This window comes from Zonotrichia leucophrys, chromosome 6, assembly GCF_028769735.1.
Source record: "Zonotrichia leucophrys gambelii isolate GWCS_2022_RI chromosome 6, RI_Zleu_2.0, whole genome shotgun sequence".
NCBI lineage: Eukaryota > Metazoa > Chordata > Aves > Passeriformes > Passerellidae > Zonotrichia > Zonotrichia leucophrys.
In genome coordinates, this window is record NC_088176.1 from 8,448,459 (window position 1) to 8,469,386 (window position 20,928).

General features: G+C 42.6%; 1 protein-coding gene across 1 annotated transcript in view; it reads right to left on the reverse strand.

Annotated features, from left to right (window-relative positions):
• The window catches only part of HABP2 (hyaluronan binding protein 2), a 64,420-nt gene extending 44,259 nt beyond the window's left edge, over positions 1–20,161 (reverse strand). Inside the window, exons 1-2 of the mRNA XM_064716318.1 lie at positions 20,077–20,161; positions 18,366–18,647 (exon numbers count right to left, since the gene is read on the reverse strand). The gene's annotated coding sequence lies outside the window, so the exon portion shown is untranslated. The remainder of the gene's footprint in view (positions 1–18,365; positions 18,648–20,076) is intronic.
• Positions 20,162–20,928: the final 767 nt, after the last annotated feature.

Genomic DNA, 20,928 nt, shown 5'->3' on the forward strand with positions numbered 1-20,928 from the left:
GTTTCTCATATGAAAGAAAATTGTTAAAATTAAAATTATTTAAGGAAGAGAGATCTTGATTTGCATTTCTCCAATAAATCAAAATATTAACTGAGTTTAAAAAAAATCTGCAGATAGTTGTATCAGTTAATACCCTCTGAGGATTTCATTGTTTTACTGAAACCCCTGAAAATGCATTTTCTAACCTCTATTTGATTTTTTTTTCTCTCACCTCACCAGTAAGGCACTATTTTCAGTTTAAGCCTTGGTGCTGAAAGCTGCGATCCTGAGCAGCCTGCATTCCCAACCTCTGTTGGGAACAAAAGAGACAGGATGCAGAGGGAAGCTCAGAGAAAGGAACAGCGTTGGAGTTTGATTTTACTTCAATGGGAAGCATGACATAAGTGAGAAGAATTAGTGTGAGCCCAGTTTTGGAGGACAGCAGCCCACATCCAGTGCTGACAAGGGAGAGGACTTAACCTAATGGTTTGTTTCCACACCTCACAGCCACGAGCCTCAGCAACATCCACCAGATTCCTCCTGAACGAGGTATTTATTGCAGTTTCTGAGAGCTGAATTCTTACCAGCCATAAAAGCATCATTCTGGCACTCAGTGTGGACCTGCACCTTCCATTGGGAGCTGCAAGGGCCCTGGGAGTGAAGCTGTGCTGAGCAACCCATGGTCACCTGCTCAACAAGATCACAGGGAACTTTGCCATTTGTATGTCAACGTTTAGACCTCAGGAGTTTTTATCTAAATCCAGATAATTTATGTGAGTCTGTCTATGACAGTATGGCAAGGGGAAAATAAAACCAACTTTCTCTAAGAATATGTATTGCCTGGTGATGATTTCCTGAGGAAAAAGCAGGTTTTCCTCTCTTGTGCTAAATTTCAGAAAGCTTGCTCCTAGGGACACCTTTTCATGAGTTACATATAGGCTCTGGCAAATTTTTTATTGTGCTTTCAAACAACTGATTCGCATCCACGATGTGTCTCAAAATATAGAAGAAATGCTTAAACAGATGGGGAAAACACTTGCATATATCATAGCTTATATTCTATATTCATATATTCTTATATAAGCTCATGTATTCATATATAAGCTTATATTCTATATAGAATTAAATTCTATATTCTATTGCAGATATCACAGTATATATTCTATATGATTCTGTTGTATATCTGTATGTGTATGCATGCATGGAAATTCTGCATACAGCAGAGGAGGAACAGCAAACGCCAGCCCAGCAGTGCTCCAGACACTCTCTCCTTCGGGGAGGGGGGCAGAAAAATGTATTTTCAAATTCAACTTCCTCCTCCATGTTCTTTTTTTGTTTTTTTCCCCCATTCTTTTAAATGTCAGACTCCTACACAGTTTCTTTGAAAGTTCGAACAGTTAGTTAGATCAGTCTGGAAGCAAAACAAACCACAGCACATTTCACCTTTTGGAGAACTTTCCAGGAGACAACATGCATTTCAGAGCGGTGACGATTCAGTGTTTAGCTCTCTGGGGTTGGGGTGTAGACTTAAAAATTCAAAACATTTTTTTTTTTTGTACATCTGTGTTGAATCAGGACTTGTTTCTGATTAAGGTGGCTGAATTTTTTATTATTAAATTATTTTCTAAATTTATCACTTGTATTTAGGGACATCAGATGGAAGTGCAGTTCTGCTCTAACATTGCTCACTCTGTTTAGGATCCAAGCTGACTGGGTTGGAAGGTGTCTGATTTTTCCTTCAGCTGTGTTTTGCCCGAGGTACAGCCCATGACAACAGAGCACCGCTCTTTGACCTACTCGTGGCAATTTCTTTCACTGTGCATGAAAGAATGAGCATCACTGGGAGAGGCTCAGGCTGCTGCTCTTTCCCTTGTCTTGGTGCTTGGTGGGAAGTTCATCTCCTCTCCCTCTCCTGCTTGTGGGAGGCTGGATGCTGGAGCATCTCAGGCTGATGGCATAGGAGGCACAGCTGAGATAGGCTCCCCAGGCAATAAAGTGCTGTGGGAGATACTGGTTTGATTTTGAACCCTGAGCTTTGAAGGGGAGTTTCTTCTGCTCTATCTTGCACTAAGAACTGAGCCAGAACAGTGAGATCACCACATAAGTGCTGGCAAAAGCAATGGATGCAGTGCAGTCACTCCCAGCACACTTTGTGGGGGGCCCATAAGCAGCCAAACACACCCAAACACAGGGCATAAATAAGTAGGAGAGAAACAGGTTTGAGTCTTTACTGCACCTGGTAACAAGAGTAGCTTGTATTTCCCTGTCCTCCACTCCCCAGAGTAGCATCAGTCTGGAGCTGAACTAGCTCCAGTGGTCTACCAAAATCATCTCTGGTGAGCCCTGTTTTTGTGTGTGTGTGTGTTCACCCTGGCAGCACCAGCCAGGAGGGTCCCTGACATTCTGGGGGTGCACATGTGGACCCTGTTGTGCTAAAGAAAGAGACCTAATGAGCAGCAGTGGATCTGAAGGGCCCAGATAATGATGCATGGCTGAGGCAGACAAGGCTGCTGGCTTGCACATCATACAGGCTGTGGGAAGTGCACAGCATGATGCTCCAAGCACAGTTTCCTAACTGCTAAATGTGGGTTAGCCTGTTTATAACATATCCAGAAACCAGCAGGGTACTGTCCAGGCAGCAGACAGGGCAGCAGGCTCACACAGTCCACACCAGGAAAGAGAAAGGGCAGCAATTGTGTGTCTAGGGGAGTGCATGGGGCAGAAAAGGTTCTGCCTCCCCAGACAAGTGAAACCACTGCATTTATAACTGAAGAGGGCTCAGCAGTGATTTGGATGGCCCAGGACTTGCTACTGAATGATGTGATTCCCATTCCCCTGGACCAGGGCTGCCACAGCAGCTAGCTGAGAAAGCAGGGCGGGACCTTCACAGGGTGCCTCTGGCTGGACTTTGGGACACCTTTGTTTTAGATGTGCTGTGCCAAGGAGAATTGTGCTCATACCAAGTTCCAACAACTCAGTTTGTGGTTGGGCAGATGAGGGCCGCCTGCCTGAGGGAAAAGCTGCCTCCTGGCAGAGCCACTCGGATTGCCTGGGATGCTGGGAGGGTGGGAGATGCGTGACAAGGACTTAAATCACATCTGGTGATCACAATTCACCACAATCCATCTCTGGCAGCTCTGTTTGCCTGGAGATGGCAGCTGAGTCCACCTCCACAGTATTTTCAGACTGTTTCATGTCTGCTTTGTGTGCACTGAGGTAATGATGAATTTTAATTAATTTTTTTAAGGAATGCATCACAAACATAACCTACAAAATATTCTGATTTCTCTATCTGGGACCATTGGATTTACCCACCCCCCTCAAACTTTATGCCCCATCATCATCCATCAGGCAAGAGGAACAAGGACACCCTTTTTGTAGCCCCCAAGCCATATTCTGTGACATCCTAATATGTTGCCTTAACTCCTAGCTCTCCAACCAGAACCCCCTCAGCTCTGAATTAAAGAGATGACAGAAGCACTAAAAGGAAGGTTCCTTCGGTAGCAACTGTGACTTCAGAATAAGTGCTCTCTTCTCAATATTAGCAACACAGAAACACTCTTGTTACCAAGCTCAACTCTGTGTACAGTCTGTGTATAACCTTTTAAACAGCTTTTGCTGTAAAACACAAGTCTGTGTTTGCTGTAACAGGAGCGTTTCATTCCTCACAGTAGAATAAAAGGGTTTGCTGAAAGAGAAAGGGCATTCCAAGTCCCTGCTTTGTGCTCTGAATTCTTTTCCAACATCTTCCTTTTAATACATCGCAAAAGGGGGGAGAGAAGAAAAAAAAAACACATTTAAAAAGAAAAAAAGTGTTTTAGAGTGTTTTCCCAAGAAATATCACACGCTGAATTGAAACACCTTATCTACAAGGAGGTCCTGGTGGCAAGTGTAGAAGCAACACAGGAAAAAAATCAATACAGCCTGCAGAGATTAAAAACATACTGGAAAAACATAAGGAAAATGTAACAATTAATGCCAGTTGTACATATAATACGTGAAAACAAAGCGCAGAGGCATTAGTCTCTACACACAGATCTATTGGATAGGTAATGCTTTTATCTCAACTTGAAAATGGAAGCTTTATTAGACTGCTTCCCATCAGGAGGCATCATACCAAGAGCAGTGTAAGGCTCTAACTAGCTGAAAGCCTCTTCCCCCCACACCTTCCATCCCAATCACTTTGCATACCCGTGAAATTCAAATGGCTCAACCTCAGACTGAGGTGGTGTCAAACCAGGGTTCAGATTCACCAGCCTGCATGAAACCACCTCCAGTGGAAGACATGAAGCAGCTGGCCAAGATGCCTTGCAATGGGTGGGAGCTTTTTGTCTGCAATTTAAAAAGCCCCTCTGTGATGCTGCAGCTAAAGATTGTTTTATCATTGCATTGTATCATGCTGTAGCAGCTATTAATATATGCCTGGCTTGAATAAAATGTCCTACACAAGTTTCAGCTGTGGGGGGTTTTGTAATTAGTGTGCTCAGGCACAAAAATCAGGAACATATTTAAGGTGTCTCTCAGGTGAATGATTCCTCAAAACTCCCTCCAGCAGCTTTTCATTCATACAATAATTACACCCAATTTTATCATTTAACCCAGTATCTTGAGTGTAAACCCCAAGAAAAGGCATTAAATAGCTCTTTCTCCTAATGTTAATACACTCCTAATGTTAAAATACGCGTTGAAGTCTAAGTAGAATATTTGCATCCTCAGTTTTCTGGATCAGGAACCATAAAGAGGAAAATCCCCCTTCTCATAACACTTACCATAACAAATTTCAAAAAAACTACACAAGACTCACAGCAGGACTATAGATAAGCATCAGATAGGTGACAATATAGGAAAAATACCACTTCAACCTTCTTTCTGCTGCCTTCACATCAAAATAAATCAAGGTTTACAAGTTTACTTTAAAACCCCAGAGAGCATAAGTGAACCTATGGTTTACTCATCCCCTTTCTGACACCAGCAAGTAGAGGGGTAGGTACAGGGTCACACAAGGGTTGGTGGGTTGGACACCCAGTGCTACTTCAAGGCAGTAAAAGAGCCAAGCTGACTCAACCATCTGAGAATCATCCCAGTGAAGGAACTTTAAGGACTATGAGACTAAAAAGCATTCAGGCCTCTAGCTGATGTTTTGCACAATTTACATCCAAATACTCCCACCATACTCAGCACTGCACCGAGGTCAGCAATGTAGCAGCCTCTTTAATGGAAGTCTGTGCTAGACAGACACAAACAGGAGCAGGCAAAGAGGGAGATTTCATGGAGCTGGGAGCTCTGTTTCACACAGATTTCATAAATGGCTCTCAGAGCTAAGCTTGCTTTTTGTGGCAGGGGCACCTCCTGCTTTGGCCAGGCTCCCATTTTAGCATCATATAAATCCAAAGGGATAAAGAACATACTTGGGCACTGGTGTTCCCACTACAGACAGGCTGCCTGCCAGCATGGATAAACAAAAGTACTTTTCATTTATTAGTTACTAGTTTTCATTCAAACTCCCAGAGTGCCGATTCTTTTACTTTGGACCGCATCCCATGCTTCCACTGAAGCCAGTTTAAGATTCTCCTGACCACATTGAGAGCAGATTCATTTGGAAACCATTTGAAAGGCTCAGCTCTGCCATTCTCACACAAGGTGTAAAGCAACATCAACAGGTAACTCCTGAGAATGACTTTGCACAAGCCAAATTCACAAGGGTTTAATGAGCCTTGGATAAGACCAAGAGCTTTTTTTCAGTAATGCTGTCCACTCTCAGCAATATGTAATAAACATTCCCAGCACCCCATGAGGCAAGAAGTCAGAGCTGGGCCTGCTTTAAGACATATAAACTGCAGAAAAGCTATTAAGGCTTCATAGCAAGCCAATGATCCAGCCAATGCTTGGAGTGCAGAAAGTCCTGGCTTTTAATGTGCATATGAACCTGTTAGTGCTAAGGTTCAACTTTTTCCTGTCAGTCGTCTTGAGTGTTTACTAAATCCAGATGGCCTGAGGAAATAAATGAGATTAAAAAGAGTCTGTTTCATTCTCACACTTCCCAAAGCCCTCTGCAGAAGTATTGTGTTGCTACAGATAACACATGTACCTGCAGGCATCGGTGCAACTGCTGCAGACGTGCTGGGGACTCCTTTTACCTCGTCCTCAGCAGAGCTTAACAGCCTTTAACACTTCCACACCCACAGAGAAAAGGAACACCACATTCTGCTTTTGTTCCTATTGAAAAATGCTGTTTATTCACTGTTTTTCCAAACTGTGAAACATTTTCACTGGCCTCTCCACAAATCCTTGGCGGCATTTCCAAAATGGGAAGGGTGGGGGGATCCTAACCTCTTTGGGAGATACAGGAAGGACGCACATGGGCCATGGGCTCTGTAGTGATGGAGAGGTGGCAAGTGGAAGCACTTGAGCTCTGAGAATCCCCACCCACACCAGAGACATAAGCCCCATGGGTTTGGTTAGTCTAGAACTAAAGAAAAAAGCAGAGAGGGCAAAATCTTTGACATGTGAATGGCTGTTATGAAAGGGGATTGGATAACCAACCCTCTGTGCTCCACAGAGACATAAAGATACGTTGAGTCTGCACCACCAGCCCCCTGGAGCAGCAGAAAGCTGTAGTGTGCCCTCGATGGAGCTGTTGGGGAAGACACCAGAAAGGATTTAGGGGTTGCTCAATCCCATCCCAGTGAGGAAGAAGGATTAAACAGGCTCCTGCACCACAAAGGACGTACAGGGATGAAATGAGCCCAGCTGCCCTTTATATGGGGTGCAGCAGGAGAGATGGGGGTCTTTGCAGCCCCAGTCTGTTAACCAACACCTGGCCATGCTCCACAGGGGAATGGCATTCAGCAGAGAGCTGACCACACAGGATTGAGCGCTGCTGTGCTTCAGGAAACAGCAGAATGGGATGCATAAACACCAGGAAGGCACCCAGGGTGCTGGAAGATTGAGGAAGAGGATGCATTCAACTAATTTCACATCCCACACGTGGGCATGGGCTGGACAACATCATCTTTGTATGAAAGATTGGCGAGATCTTGATTTTTCACTTTTAATAACTACACTTTGCTAGTAAGTCCTTCTCAGATCTCCTTACCCACGACTCTCATCCTTCTTCATTTTAGTCTGATGAAACATTTCTCTTTGTGTAAGAAAAAGGCATCAGGTGGAGAGTTTCATTGAGGATGAGAGGAGGGAATGGTGCTTGGGGTAAGGGGTTGTGGCTTGGGGAAGCCCAGATCACTGCTGCCAGGGACTGGGATGGCTCTCCTGCTTGCTCCCCACTTCAGCTCTCTGCCTGCAAGTCAAAGATAACAGAGCTCTTTTCTTTCAGCCATTTGTCTGGGAAGATTTGGGGTTACTACACATCCAGCAAGAGGTGGCCCAGGCCTCAGCGGAGATGCCGGCTCTTTACCATTGTACAAACAATAGCACCTCTGAGAAGCAAGCCCTTGCTTTGTATATTTACTTCGTTTCTTCTTCAAGCTTTGTTAGGGAACCAAGGCACTTAGGCTGGTTACTAAAATAAGGAAGTGCTATAAAAAGAGATCAGCTCTTGCAAGGAAATCCAAGCTGCAGAAACATGAACAAAGATCCATTGAAAGGCAGTGTTAAATAAATACAAATTAATTTTGCATAGTTCCAAAGTCCTTCAGTCAATAAACGCCCATTCTCATTATTATTCAATAACATTTAGCTAATATATTTGGATTTGCAAGGCAAACATTTTCAAACATTTTTCTAAATTAGCACAAATCTTCTGCTTCGTCTTTTCTTCATCTACTGTCAGCGGAGCAAATAATCAGAGAACAAATAGTACTCCGCTTATAAATTCCTCTTGCCAAAGACTCGACCTCTAGAGACTTGACTTCACATTTGCTTTTCTGTAGAATTTAACAAAATTAGTCAAGCGCGATTTGTTGCGTGTTTGTCTCTTTTCAAAAGCTCAGAAATGTCTAGCTCCGGTGATTAAAGGAAGAAGGAAGATTTTACTAATAATGTTTAAGTGGAAGGATATTGGAATGCAAGAAACATTTATTAACATCCACCTGTAGGTAAATGCTTATAAAATTTCATCTCCTGTCAAGGTTGAGGTCATTCCCACTTACTGCCACAAAGTCAAAAAATAGGGAACAAATCCTCAGATACCACTGCATCTTCCTGGCTGGGCTGTGGGTAAGATAGGCCAAATATTAAATTTCACAACAGGATAATGCACAGAGCACCTGCATGATACTGCCCTACCCTGAGGCACAGACAAGCCGAGATGATTAGGTATTATCAAAAGCTCATCCTCTCCCTTCTTTCTCATTAGAGCCAGAGGAACCTACTCTAGCTGAACCATTTGCTGTGTTGGGTGCAAGGAGGAGGCATCTGCATTTCAATAGGGTGCTTGTCAAGGCTGACAGCAACTGGAGAGCTACTTGTTATAACGCTGTGTACTCCGGTTGCCACAACCCTACAGTGTGTCTCTTTTTACTGCCAGTGCACTCTTCTGTCATTTGGGGGCCTTAAAGCATGTGAGTCCCCTCATGTGGGCTCCAACACCTCAGGAAAGGAGGAACAACAGAGGTCAGACCCAGCTTCTTCAACATGGTTCTACCTTCATTTTTATGAATCAGGCTTTGTGGTCTTGAATGATAATAAATGGAGGATTTGGAGATCAAAGGTAATTTGATTTCTGAAAGAGAGCTGTGATCTGTGATAAACATGCTACCTGGGTTCGTTTCAAGTCAGCAACATCAGGGAAGTTATACAGTTATTGCACTGTTGCTTCCCCTGTGAAAACAAGAAAGTCAGAAACTGGCAGTCCTGCTGTGCTCACTTAGGAGGGGCTGTGCCAGCCACCCCACACTGGCCAAAGCCAGCAGAGCAATGAGGAGAACATTTGGGAAGAGTCCTGACTGGCAACACCCAGCAAGAAATGGCAGACACCTAACATGTGAAGGAACCGTTTGGTTCAATGGAACAGAAGAGATTTTTGTGTAGAAAATTCATACCTGTTACAGATCTGGCCTTCTATACTCTGTGCTCATGGCTCTATCAGGACCTGTGCATAATAATAAGCATTACTCCCCAAACCAACTGACATTTGCAACCATGCCAGCTCTAATGTGCCACATCTAAACCAAAACAAGATTCAGCCACTATTTTGGCATTTCCGAAAGAGAAGGAAGCATAGTTAGCCTCTCTTTTTGTCAGCCTTTGACCTGGTGCTAACAGGAGCTCCTCTGAAGTTTGATGACACCCTGTATGGGTGAACCCTCTGAATTTCACTAGGACTGGAATCAGCACAAAGGACAACACCACTGTTCACCATAGGATTAGAGCCTAGGGAGGTCATATTCCATTTTTCTCTATGAAACTCTAAAATGCTTCATTCAAACCAGCATTAACACTTGTATTGGCTGAAAACAGTGTCTGAAAACAGAGTCCAAGCAATATACTACAGTCAATTTCTCTCTGCCTGAGAATAATAAAATGAGCTAATAAAATCTGCTCTGATGGTTCATCTTAGGACCAATCACTTAGTACCAGCTGCCTCACTGATATCTTTCTTCATTTCCATTTCTTCCATTTTCCCATATACTCATATCTTCTTACTTTGTTATGTGCTGCATTTCCTCCTACCTCTTCTTTTTGTGTTACTTTTCCATCATCACCTTTCAACATTCAGCTTATTGTCTTCCAGTTCCACTCAGGGAAAAATTAAAGTTCATGAACAACATGCCTAGAGGCTCCTTCAAATATGGCTTATCTCAAGTGGTCCATTTACCCCTTGGCCATTAAGCAATACCTTCAGAAACACAGCAAGTTCATTCTCTCTGAAAGATATATGAGGCAAGAATAGAGATACTGCCTCCTCAGTACATGTGCACATTTATGGGCAATAAACCCAGCAGGGAAGGCTGCCCTGTGGGTAAGTTCACCAAGGCAGGGTAAATATGGCAATCAGCTTTGCTTTTTGCACTTTTTCCTTTCCTATGCCTGACTAATGTCCTTGGACTGCACAGCTTTTAAACAATGGTATCTGCAGGTGACTATTTCACCATTCGTTACTTTGATATCCACCCTTTTTTCTTTACAGAGGAGTTTTTAGTTTCCCAAAATTTTGTAAAGAAACAAGCCCTCCCCTTCTCATAACACATGGGAAAAAGAAATTTCTTGTTCTTTTCACTAGGCAGTGCTGAGCTGCTAAAGGGGCAAACAGTTGGGGTCAGTATTACCCAGGTTGTAACAACCAAAAAATGTCTTTTTACACTCTGAGACAAGCATATTTTCTGAGCAGCCTTCTGCATTTAAGAGACAAACTATGGAAGCACCTGCTCTTGTGCTTTTCAGAGAAGTTCGGACCTACAAAGTTATTGTAATCAGTTCCCTAAAACCACCAATAAGTCAAAAAATTATTCTGAAAGACAGAGCAAAAGACTCACTTGCACAGTGAAATGGCTCTTCCTGACACATGTCACGAGTCAAGACAGGTTAGCTGAACTCCACACTCTTTAAACAGTTTTTGGAGCAGTGCAGCTTGGGCTGCCAGGCACCACAGCTTGTGCCATTCCCAGGACCAGCAGTGTCCCTGCATGCTGGCACACCCAGAAGGTGAAAAACAAACATGGGAGGTGCATGGTGGCTTCCTTGTGTGAAATTGGAAAAAATAATTTTATAAAAGGATAAACAACAGGCATCTTATAATCATCCAACACTCAAAGCCCTCATTGCACACAGGGCTTTTTCAAACACATCTGGATGTCCCTGAGACACCACTGGTGGGCTCTCCTTGTGCAAGTCTGGAATTCAACAGATGCCATGCTCTAAAACAAAGATGCGGGTTGGCCAGTCACCTTTTGCTGGGTTAAGACATAAACAGTTGGGCGTCCCAGCAAATCCATCAACCTCCGTCTGTGCACAGACCCAGAAGGGGCAGCCCTGCAAAGCACATCCCTTCTGGCCTTCCCAGATCTTCTGATGTTCAAGCCACCGTGTGCTTCAGTGGATGGAAACACACAACAACTCCTGCTAAAAAGAAACACACAACAGCACACAACAACTCCTGGCTAAAAGAAACGCACAACAACACACAACAACTCCTGGCTAAAAAGAAACACACAACAACACACAACAACTCCTGGCTAAAAGCACACCACGATAGCGATGAAATGTCCAAAAATGTTTCAATCAACTTCTGCAGCTGGAAGCCAAATTCACATCAGTGCTTTCAGAAACTTCACCCTGTGTTTCAGGTAAATTCAAAAGATATTGGATGTGGTCGTAATCATAACCAAAACTTTGAAACTGGGTCTATTTCCACTGCCCTCAGCAGGACCTGGATCAGCCTGACATTTATGTTTGAAATAATGTATTTGAGAGCTTGCACTAAGTGAGCCTGTTCTAAATATTGCCTCAGTCATTGTTTATATGGAATTATTGTGCTCCTGTAACTTCACTGAGCATTCATAAATGACCAAAATAGCCACTCCTTTGTGATTCCAGCTGTCAAACTCCTCATGGCAGCTAGAGGTACCTCTCAGCCTAAGTGACAGCTGCAGATGACCCAAAAGAGATTGAACTATTCTAAATGTTTTTCTTTCAAGGATGAAAATAATTTGTCCTCATTCTTCTAAATGCAAGTCTTTTAGTTTTGGGTAGGATTTTTTTGTTTGGAGGGTATTTGGGTTTTTTTAATGTCACAGTTGGCCTTCTTCATTCCTATGAAAAAAAATTAGAAAAAAACCCAAGAGAAAATAACCTGCTGCAAACTTCACCAAGTATGAAAACCACCAGAGGCTTAGTTAACTGCTCACAAGGAGTTAAACTTGCTGGCAGTAATTACTAAGCACCTTCCAAAATAAACAAATAAGAAAAATAATGAAAAAGTTTGTCTTTCTTAATCTACTGTGTTATCACTATGTTTGCCCAGAAAGCCTCTGTAATTCTGATAATGTGAAAAATAATTTCTTTGTCCTTATGGACAAAAAGTGTTTTTCAGCTCATTGTACATTGGAAAAATCTTGACTGTAAGGTGCTTTGTAATTTAGTTCTGATATACACCTTGGCTAACAGGTGTAATTAAAAACCCATTATAATCATCCAGCAAGCAAATCAGAGCAGTCCCGAGAGGAGCTGAGCTGTGAGAGCCTCTATTTATAAAATCATATTTAATGTAGTCTTATCTCTACACTGAAAAAAACATCTGTTTAGCATACTGTAAACAAAAATATTAAGGTTCCCTGGCCTTTTTGTCAGAACAACTTATGACAGGATCTGCCACATATGCAATTAAGGTGTAGCAGAACTGCCCAATTTCTAAGGAAACAACTACAAAAACATTGTATGTTTGCTCCTGGTTGATACTTTCAGCTCAGGAGTGAGAAAACAAGGACTGACATAAGGGGAGCTGGGGGGATTTAAGAGAGGCTTGGTCAACAATGTGCAGCCTCTTTGTTTTTAATGTCTCAGCCCAGGCATAATAGAGGTGGCAACAATCTTTTTTCCTGTGATTTTGTCTTCAGATTGCAGGGAAAATGCACGTTGCCTCAAGTGTTAATGAGCTAGAATTAAAAATAAACCAAAGACAAAATAAGCACAAACAAACCACCAAAAGCACCACAGCAGAGTAATAAGCATATTTGCATAATCCACTCTCTCCCATGCATTTAGAGATAACCACATCTTATATCCAGAAGATGAGTTGCAGTTTGTGCTACCACGGGGATAAAAATGGGAATATAAGCACTTTATGGTTTAAGAAGTTGAACTAAAATAACACAATGAGACCAACAGAAATCGGCCATCAACCATTGTCAGTGTCATTCTAGGAAAGTCAGTCATGGAGTCAAATCTTTTCCACTGTCCCTGTGAAATCAAGTCCCCCACAAATACAGTGAATCTAAAGCTGGTGGATAGACAGTAAGCTGAGTGCCAGGATCAGGATGGACATTGATGAGTGGTTCTGTGCCCAGAGGCTGCTCTCCCTGGGAGCAGGACACCTCCAAACAACACCACAGCATGGCAAAACCCAAGGTGTTCCATTTAACAGGGGGAAGCCCACCAGCAGCAGCAATGGTGCTGCACAATGAGAGTTCCCAGGGAGCTTCATGGACCAGCTTGAGATATCACACCTGTATGTATCAAAAACCAGGGCGAGGACAAGAGCTGGAAATGCTCTGAGCAGGTGGAGTCTGGAGCTCAGCACTGCCCATGCAGTCAGAGCAGGGGTGGATGGAGCTCTGCTGGGAACCTGGGCACCCTCAATCTCCCACTGCTTCATGCCAGCCTGGGCCAGCTGCCATCCAAGCCTGGTACATGATTCTTCCAGCCTGTGTGTACTGATTATCATCCTCTTGCTTCATTTTTGTCCCTTTGTTATTTCACAGAGTCCCATTACAACTACACTGCTAGAATAAATCAGCTTCTCTTTAGGCATAAAGCTCTATTTCTCTAGTTTATTGTGGCCAGGCTAAGGGTGGATATTAAATGCATCAATAATTATGTTTTTGAGGAAACAGATAATTGCCTATAATTAAATGTTGATAAAGCATGTGATGCAGGTGAGCAGCATCCCAAGAACATGAGGAAATTAGAAAGTTTTTCACAGCAAGGGCAAGGAACTGAACCATCCTACGCTGCCTGATTTGTTTACTTCCACTTTTCACCTGGAGAAAGCATCAGGTTGTCTATATGGTTTCTACTTTCTGTAGAAAAGGTTTTTATTTTTGGTATATTAACATGCCATTATGCAAATGGAGAGCCTCACATGCAAAATCCAGAAGCAAATAATCAGAGGTCACTTTTGGTTCCTTCAGAAGTGCCCACAAATGGTGTATGTATAAAGCCCACCATTGCTTGCCTGGGCAAAAAGGTGTCCTTGAACTCCAGGTTTCAAAGCCATGAAATGCTGTGATGAATTACTGGACTGGGAAAGAAAACCAACACAGGCTGAGGCAGCACCATGCACAGGTTCTCTAGAAAAATGTCCAGCTGTCTCATGCCCCAAACCTGGAGGCAGTAGGTGTTGCTGTGCTATCAAAACTCCTCATAAACAAACCCTTGCTACGTGCACTCCAAGCCATGGCCGAAACTCTGTGGCTGCTGAAGTCAATGAATAATTTCTGACACACAAAATGGCAACAGGATCCTGTCCTGCGTGACAAACCTGTTCTACTGGTCCCCTGTGCAGGCATGTGTGGTTAACTTCCAACATCTGCTCTTGTTGTGAGCTGGTGCAGAGGGTATCCTAATTCAGACAGAAGTGATTGATAATTATTGTCCCCAGAGGTGCCATGGCTGAGCCACCTACAGCAGCAGAATTGCCTGCTGCGTGCTCGCTTCCAAGTGGATAAGTTGATAAACAGATGGTGTGTGGCTTGCTTAGGACTACATTATTATAGTTAACAGCAAAATGTACCTGGTTAAGAGAAATCACAGGACAATCCAGTTTTCAAGTGCTGTTTTTCCTTTGAAAACACTTCCAACTGACTCCAGCTGCATAGCTGAGCCATTGCTCCGCTCTTCTCAATAGCACAGTTGAGTAAAAAGGGAAGGATTTCCTCTGATGTTCACTTAAGCCAAAAAACCAAAACAACCTCAGAGTTGAATTTACCACTCTTCCATAACCACCACGTATCAGAAGGGACTGTCTGAGATCACAACCGACACACAAAGAAATTAATTTGGTGTTGACACTTCACGGTGCTTTGAGATTGTAAATCAGAGGCTGCTTGGCAGGTAACAAACACCACCTTCCTTAAACACAAGAACACAGCAGCTGAGGAGACTTTCTGAGTCATCAGGCACAGTCCCCCACTATCATGGATTGCAGCAGCTAATATCCCTGTTCTCTTAATAACCCTCATTATCACAGCAGCTAAGCATCTGGCAAAGTACACAACGCTGGCACTGTCTCCCCACAATGATCTGAGCCAGTGTGTGTGCTAAGAGGGAAGAGATATGATTTGTACATTTTGATAGACCTGTGAACTTCTGAAAACAGACAACAGTCGCTTAGAGCCCTATGGAAACCTGGGCAGGAAAGATCTTTGAAATACTTCTCAGACAAAAACAGATATAAAGCAAATTATTCTATCCCACTATATACCTGGAAGGATCACATTATATTTAGGCAACACATTCCTTCCATGCAAAAGTTTAGTCCCAGACATTAAAAAGAACAAATGAATCTTTCTAGTTTTAAAAAGTCTGCTGTAGCAGCTTAGACAGGCACACAGCAGAGTTAAGTGAAGTGTGTATTCCCTGCGATAATAAATCTCATAACGGAAATCAAAGCCAAGCTGAACTGCATGTTAGGCATTAAGTGTGTCCCAAACTGCTCATCTTGCTAAACCTTCATAATAAAATAACATTACAGTCTCTATAATTACATGGTGCAATGATGCCACGGGAGTAAAGCCTAAAGAAAGGCTTAATTTTCCAGGCTTTGCAACAAGTGTGAATTGGTGTGGGGCTCAAAAGGCATCCACAGCCTGGACCCAAGCCTGGGTGCAAATAGGGCTGCCATATGTGACACAGAGCAGGAAAACGGTGTGAGTTCATGCTCGGAGCTGCCCAGCAGGCACCAGGAAGGGAAGCTCCCAAAGCCCCCAGGATTTATTGGAGCTGCCTGTTGCTCCTCTGGTGCTGTTTCTGACACATCTGAATAGAGGCACCTGGAAGGGTTTGGAGATTTTTTGCACTGTTGCTTCTGACAAACCATGAAACAGTGGCAGCAGCTAAAACAAGGACACAAGAAAATCTGTCAAAAATGCAAATAGAACTTATAAAAGTAATGTGGAGAAAGGTTGTCCATGCTCAACTGCTTCAGCACAAGGCAAACCATGCCCTGGAAGGGCCCCTCTTTGCAGGGTCTGCAGAGGCACCCTGGAAAGCCTTGGGTGAGATTCACAGCTTTCAGATTGTTAAAGTTTGGTTCAATCAGTCCTCCTGCTAAGCTTTTCCACAACCTTCTCATGGAACTTGTAACCCCTGGGATACTCCACTGTTGTGAAGTCAACAGAAAATTATGAAATATCATCTGAAAGTTCATGGAACAAATTGTTTGGGAGCAAGTACAGCCAGAAAAACTAAAATGATAATTTCAGTATCTTACTGAAAGAACATTCTGGGGATTATGACAACATTTAGTTTTTCTTCTTTTGGTGACCTGAAATATTTCATTTTGAATCAAGCCATGCCAAAACCAAAAAGAAAAAGATCAGTGTTATACTAAGTTGAATAAAATGACTTATTTAGACTCTGCAGAGAGAGCCAGAATTTAGAAGAAAAGCAAGTTTTATTTCAATCACTTTGATTTGGTAATACGATCACCTTCGCATTAAAATTATCTTCAGAATTCTCTGTCAAACCCTACGACTGTGTGACACTTTAGATTTTAAATAATTCTGCAGATTTTTGGTTATATTATGGATCAGAGGTGTCCCTCGATCTGCTCCAGAGTTGCATCAGCAAGAAGGAACTGTTGGTAGTTATTTACAGACATGTAAGGCCCATAAGGGTCACATAAATAGCAGTGGGGAGTGAAGAGGTGGTGGCTCTCCTACAAAACCCTACCCAGTACCAGGCACACAGGGACAGATCAGGCATGGGGTCCCTGTGGGATGTGGGAGCTGCATCCAGGTGTTTGCACAGACACAAACTCCAGCTGGGCTGGAGAAACTACTCATTACAACAGCTCTATAAATGCTTTTGTAAAATAGGATGACTCTCCCTACAGACTTCCCTCATACACTCTTACCTTACCCACTCCTCAGATGCTTTTGGCAAACACTAGTGAAAACAGACTCTTGAGGTGTGGGGTTAATTGTTCTCCTTTTTCTGTACACATAAATATTCTGCAGACTGAGAATTGCTGTTTCCAGAAATACACAAATCAAGTAAAAGTTTCATATCCCCAGCTCATGGATAATTTCAGAGCCTGAATCATCTGGTTTGCAGCAATTAAAACAAAGGGTGCTTGTTCTAAGGCATTGTTTTCACACTAGAAAGCCCAGTCTGCCTTCAGCTGTCTTTACCAACTAGGAATTCAAGAAGAAAGCAGCTATTAAAGTTTTCTCTACCCGGTTTAAATGTGGCACAACACACATTCCTGGCCAACTTTTCAGACTAAACATCTTAGTAAATTCTTCCTGACAATAGTTAGTGACAAGCATGTCAAAACCAACAAACTCAGTCACATACAAGGCTTATCAATAATTTAGGCTTTTCCCCCCACGAGAGACTGTGTGTTTTGCAATAATGAAATATATGATTTTAAAAATAAATAATAGGCTGTTGTCAGGCCGATTGTAGCTAGAAGTTATGAATTTGATTGATTGAACATTTGAGTTCATTCTCTCTAGCAAGATCAAAGCGAAACTCTTCCATTTGCCCAAGGCCACTTGCAATTTATTTAGAGATTGTGTTCATATCCCAGCAGGTAGCAATATTGGACTGAGGTACACAGAAAATCAGCTCTTTGAGGTTTTTTCTGAGTCCAAGGGATGCAACAAATGAGATTTTTTTTAGTTCATTAAATCATTAACCACTTAATCACTAAAAAACACAACATCAGTTGCATTTTCCCTCAGCTAGGCATAACAAGGAAGCAGTCATGGTATTGAAAACCTCTGTTTTAACATTGATGCCTTTGTCAAATATGACTAGTCCGTAGTTTTTATTTGTATGGTTATTTTCCACCTCCCCCTTTTTGGTTTAATTATCATGGCAGAAGGTAATGACACCCAAAAGGGACAGGAGTATGAATAGCAATGGCAAATCCTTATAAGAGCAACATGGAAAATAACACACGTGCATGAAAGCACACAGAATATGTTTGTATAGCAGATATTGCAAGCACCCTAGTGCAAAAAGAGCTCCAAACAAATCAGCCCAGACTAATGTGAAACCTTCAGCCACCCTGAGACACAGCCAAGATCAGCTCCCCAGACAGCACTCACATGCTGACTGCAGAGCTTTGCAAGGCTCTCTCGCCAAAAAAAGAACCATTCTTCAGCTGTCCTGCGTTCGTCCTACATAAGATTTGGGGATTAGCAGCATTAAAGGGAACACAACCCAAACCAAAGCATGCAGGGTGAGTACATGCAGAGCAGCAGCAGCAGCTGGTTGGCAGTGATGGGCTGGCATGCAGAGCACCAGCAGCAGCAGCAGCAGTGCAGCGTGGGCACGGCAGGGCTGCAGCAGCCTGCACTCACTGCAGGATAAGGATGGGCTGGGAGCAGGGAAGGAGGAATTCCAGGGATCCACCTCAGAACACACCAGGGGGTTTGCATGAGGCACAGCAGGTCCAAGCTGGGCGGTCAGAGGCTGTAGAGGATGGCCAGCATGGCATGGCCAGGGTGCCTGGCTCCAGTGTGGAAATGTGGCTGTCACACCTTGTGCCAGTGGGCAACACCTGTGTCTCCCAGTCAGGTGGATGAGAGACATCTCTTGGTCTGCTGACAGCTTGGATGAGGTCTAGAGTCAAGGCACTGGCTGAGTGCAGCTTCAATGGTCTTTGTCTCCACTGGTGAAAGCTTGTATTGGGAGCAGACCCATCCATCCAATGAGCAGCAGTGCCAGGGTCTTCTCCTGAGGGGTTGGCACTTTGCTAAAAAGCAAAGGCAATGGGCATCTTGTACTTTCTCTGCAAGAGGGCTCCTTGGATCTCTGAACCCCTGCTAACAGAAGCAGAAACCAGGAATTAGGGATCCAAGAGCTTTTAAGAAAAAAAATTAAAAATATTAAAGCTCTGCTTGTACAAGTTATCTCACAGTAAGATATGGGAACAGAAGCAAGCAGTCTCAATCCTCCTATTCCCAGTTCTCCTGCTCATTAAGGAGAATTAAGTTATTCCAGTTGTGGAACAAGACAGAAGCACAGTTAGACCCAGTAATACTGGTTGCAGATGTGCTGCTCCATACTGGGGGAAAAACAAGGCACTGAGGGTTGTCAGGGAATGTGACAGCTATCATCTGCTCATGTTATCTGAGAAAGAGGAGAGAAGGAAAAGCTGAGCAAACACAATGCCCAGCTTTTGTGAGGGGTTTCTCACATATAATACCTTCAGTCTAAACATGGAGTTAAAGAATAAAGAGTGAGTTTTTTCTCAAAAAACCCTAAACTTCAATGAATTTTCCCAAAACAGACCAGGACCATAAGTGGCCAACAGTCCAGCTAAGTAACCCTTCAAGACAGACATACAAGATATTTATCAAGGAACACACAGGCTGTATCCAAAGCACAGCTCTTTACAGTGATCTCCAGTCACTAGAGGGCATTTATGTCCATGAAGATGCCAGACCCAATTCTTTCACCAAAGATATGGTTAGTTAATGAGGCTTGACTGCTCCCAGAGTTCAGCTAAACAGCTGAACATGATCATGGGTATGCAAACACATTTGCACAATTAGCTGAGTTCTTCACAGATTTTCAGAAATGTTGACAGTGAGTTACATGATCAAGCCTAGCTCATTTTCTTTGTGGTACAGCCTGAAGGACAGAAAAAACAAAGTGCTTTTGGTAGAATTAGCAAAGATTCAGGTCCCTCAGGATGGAGGGATAACAGCAAAGATTCAATCTGCCTACAAAAATGACCTGAAGGAGTGGCCAGATTCTCATTCAGAAACAGGAGAATGGAAATAGTATTTTGGATCTCAACAGGTACAAAATGGTCAGTCTGGGCATCTCCTCAGGTAGGAACTTAATCAGGAGCTTACATTTATGTTTCATGGTGTCATGACTTGGATATAAATGCTTCCTGTATGAATCAGATTTTATTTAATAAGAAACTAGAAAGATAAAGCTGCAGATAAACCAAAGCAAAGCTGAAAAACTGCCTTGAATATAATAAAGGAGACATGAGAGAAACATGCCAAAGTTACTACTTTTAAAAATTTTATTTCTACTAAAAATCTTAAAGATTTTTTCATAAATGTTAGTGCCCAGGTGATTAAGATAAGAAATCAAACTAGAACACTGGTACTCTCTAGAACTTATGAGGAATCGAGGTATGTTTAGAATAACTGATGGAAAGCTGGATAATAACATTATTTTCCCATCAAAACCCTTTTCTCTAAACACTCTCTACCCACCATTGAGACAGACCTGTTTGGTTCTAAAAACTTTTCTGATTTCAGTGGCAGGTTGCCAAAAGGTGTGAAACACAGGCTGATCTTCTGTGCTAACACAGATAGTGAATTGAGTATTTTAAGTCAGAGGCTAAGACAGAACTGCAGGGATTATTTCAGAAAGTGAGCCTTAAGTTTGTGGGCAGAACAGGTGTTATCCTTTAAAGAGAGGAAAACTATTAACTTGGCCTCACAGAAAGTGATGAAGTGGCTGAGAACATTGCTATGGAAAACTCCAGCATTTTTGCCTTTTGTGCTGTAGATACAATTGTTTAGGTTAACAGAAACATTAGAAAAAATGTTCTGAATATACCAGCAGTCTTGAATCAATGGTTTAAATTAGCTTTCACTTTTCTCAAACTTGCTCATCTGTTATTTGTTCAACCATGACTAAATATTCCATGCAGGGAGAAAAAAATTAACCACTGAATACTGGAGCAAAATCTGAGCTAAAACCCTGTAGCCCTCAAAATCACTTGCTAGTTCATGAACAAAATAATTAAAGTCGTGCCAATGACAAAGGATCAACACCATTGTGGTCCTGCTAGTCTAAAAATACAAGCAAGACAGAAGCAGTAAGGGAGAAATTACCTTATATAAAGCCAAACAGCTTTGTCTCTCCTTGCAGCCCTTGCTTACATACACTTTGATAATTGTGGCTACAGCATGGAAGGTAAAGTTCACCATTTGTACAGGTGATGACAAAACAGGAGATAAATTAACACCAATATTTCAGCTTTCACCAGCTTTCTAGCTGGTTTACTCCCACACACTCTGCCTCATTATTAACACAATGTGATCTTCCCCTAATGGATATTTTTGCTCCCTT